Raw genomic sequence first — 3,000 nt, forward strand, 5'->3', positions numbered from 1 at the left:
AGCGATCGATCCCACCTCTCGATCCCACCTCGCAAGAAAGAAAAAAAAACATCGTACGATCCACCTCCCACGTCTCCCCTCTCCTTCCTTCCCCTGACACAATCGCGGCCGCCCCCGAGCCGGGCGCGCGCACCGACCCGCTCGACGCGTCCAATGAGGAAGGGGAGGATAGGGTGGGATTGGAAATCATAGAAAAGTTTCCTATGCGCTAGCTTGCGTGCAAGTCCACGGGAAACTTTCAACCTGTTGCAGATTTTGCTTTGTCTTAATCAAGAAAATCCATGTGCTTTGTGTGGTGCGACCAAACAAACTATAATATTACATCATTACCTTCTTCGGTGTTTGCAATCTACGACTCTTCATGCCATAGCATCCAACACCTAACATCTTTTAACTGTATGTAATTACAGGCAAAGCAATGAGGAGGTACAGCCCCCAGTACCGGAGCCCCCCAAGGAGGGGATATGGTGGCAGAGGTAGAAGTCCCCCAAGGAGGGGATATGGAGGACGGAGGGAGCAGGGTTCAGGAAGCCTCTTGGTCCGCAACATCCCATTAAGCTGCAGGTAGAAAAACTGTGGCATGGATACATACGGCTTTCTTGATGACCTGCTTTTTCAAGAAAGAAGAATATTTCACTTTGCAAGGGTATTGACCTTGGTTTTGTTTTCTTAACTATGGCAGGCCGGAGGATCTTAGAGTTTCTTTTGAAAGGTTTGGTCCTGTTCGGGATGTGCACCTGCCAAAGGATTATTACACCAGGTAGGTTTTATGTATTCACATAATTTATTTGCAATTGGCAAAGCTTTTGGCCTTGTTTTCCAATGATAATATGAAATATATAAAAAGTGGACTTTGTACGCTTATCTACATGGTTGTTGCATAAGCTTGGTATAATTCCCAGCCATTTTTATGATGAAGAGATGTTGTGAGCATGTCTTTCAGATTTGGTGTGATGTCGGTTTGCAACCATGTTTGTGCATTAGCGTTTAGGCTCAATGAAAATGCTCCAGTCATTGTAGTCTGCTCATGTGCTTCAGTGATTAATTCTTGTCACTAAAATGTGTGATTAACTAATCTGGAAATGCTTATGCTACCTTGTCTTACGTATTCACCCATGTCCTATGATAGTTTATTTTCTGAAATTGTTGCCAGGATTGTATCGGTTTGATGTAAGTACAGCCCCTTGATTTGTTGAAGAATATTTTTGTTATATTCCTAACAATTAATTTGCTTGGCAAGATAGAGTCTTGCCCCAATGAAGAAGTTCTTTTATGAAGACAAAGATTTGTTTTGAGAAAATTAATTTCGTGAAGAGAAGGTAAGAGAGTTGTATTGGGTAGTCCATGAGAAGATTAAATGAAACGAAGTTCATTTCAAGTACTTTTGAGACTTTTCAAACATTGAGGACTTGAAGCGAATGATTTTACGAAGATACTCTTTATGAGGATCACCGTACTTAGTCATTATACAAGAAATTTGTACAAGAAACTTGGATACTAGGACCTGGACATAGCTGTGTTTTGCAACACTTGCTTCATGTTTGATGGGAAATGTGTGTAAGTCGTTGACTGTGCTTCGTCAAGAATCATAGAGGGCACACTGCATTTGAACTGCTATGATGGTAACATGAGAGGCACACACATTCTTTATGAATACTTCATGCCCTCTTTTTTGTCTTTTATCCCATTAATTTCCATATTATCCTACCTTTTCTAATGAATCGTTATATGCACGGAGCCCCGAGGGTTTGCATTTGTGGAGTTTGTTGACCCTTATCACTTGAACCGCACATTATTTTTTGGCCGAGAGATAACTGTTGTTGTTGCTGCCGAGTCACGGAAAAGGCCAGAGGATATGCGTAATAGAGCTAGAGTCAGGTATGCTATTCCATTCTTGTGAAGTTCTTCCTTATCTCATGTTATGTGCTCATTTGCACTGGTTGCTTTGCAGGGGATATTCTGGTGAACCTGAAAGGCGTAATTCTTGTTATGGTACTTTCTTATGTCACTGTAATTTTTTTGGAAATGGAATCATTAATGTTGTATGATTTGCAGTCCTGCGTACTCTGAAATGCTAATCTTGAATTCTGAAAGCTTCATTCATGCTTTCTATTAGACTGTTTATACCATTGTAGACTTTGCTTTGGGATATAATTTTTTGACCTTTTGCGGCCTCACAAATCTTGAATTCTGAAAGCTTCATTCTGCGGTTTACTGTGTTTTGAGTATTTCAAATTATGTATCGAATTATTTTTTTCTGCAGTATAAGTTACCAAATTATTTATCACACTTGGAGCTTTAGAATAATCCTTTATCCTAGCAGGGTATGGTGGTTTCTCAGTGTAAGCACAAAGAACAACAGGATCACTAAAAGCAATGACTTTCTCCCCAACTAGATTGGTTTTGGCTATATTGCTTTCAACAGGAGGATGTGTTGGAGCATATATCTCCATATGTGGTTTTGGTACTTGATGACAATTCCTATGGACTAATGGTTGCCTTAAGTTACATTTATAGGACTTGTCCATAGGCACTTCTTGAAGTCCATCTGTTGGGTTCAAGGAGTTTATATGATGACCAAGATGGTATTCAAGGTATTATCCAAAGAATGGTCATAGAGACACATGATTGATCAGGATCTCAGACAAAGAGTAAATCAAGATGATCAACACACAAAGCGTACAAGATGTACCGAGAGGGATCAAGTGATCCCATGGTATGGTAAGCATTGTCCATTACGTGTTTGTGTACTAACCCATGGTCTTCGTGAGAGTTCTATGTGGGGGTTAGGTGTGTTTACATGGCCTTGCGTCAAAGGGAAGATCTCATACAACCCATGGAGTATGACGTCAAGTTGTGATCATCATCAATGGTTGATCAAGATCTCAGACAAAGAGTAAATCAAGATGATCAACACACAAAGCGTACAAGATGTACCGAGAGGGATCAAGTGATCCCATGGTATGGTAAGCATTGTCCATTACGTGTTTGTGTACTAAC

The 3,000-nt window shown here is 40.5% G+C and overlaps 1 pseudogene; it reads left to right on the forward strand.

Moving 5' to 3' along the window:
• Window positions 1-413: 413 nt before the first annotated feature.
• LOC123405523 lies at window positions 414-2,078 on the forward strand (annotated as a pseudogene).
• Window positions 2,079-3,000: the final 922 nt, after the last annotated feature.

This window comes from Hordeum vulgare, chromosome 6H, assembly GCF_904849725.1.
Source record: "Hordeum vulgare subsp. vulgare chromosome 6H, MorexV3_pseudomolecules_assembly, whole genome shotgun sequence".
Lineage (NCBI taxonomy): Eukaryota > Viridiplantae > Streptophyta > Magnoliopsida > Poales > Poaceae > Hordeum > Hordeum vulgare.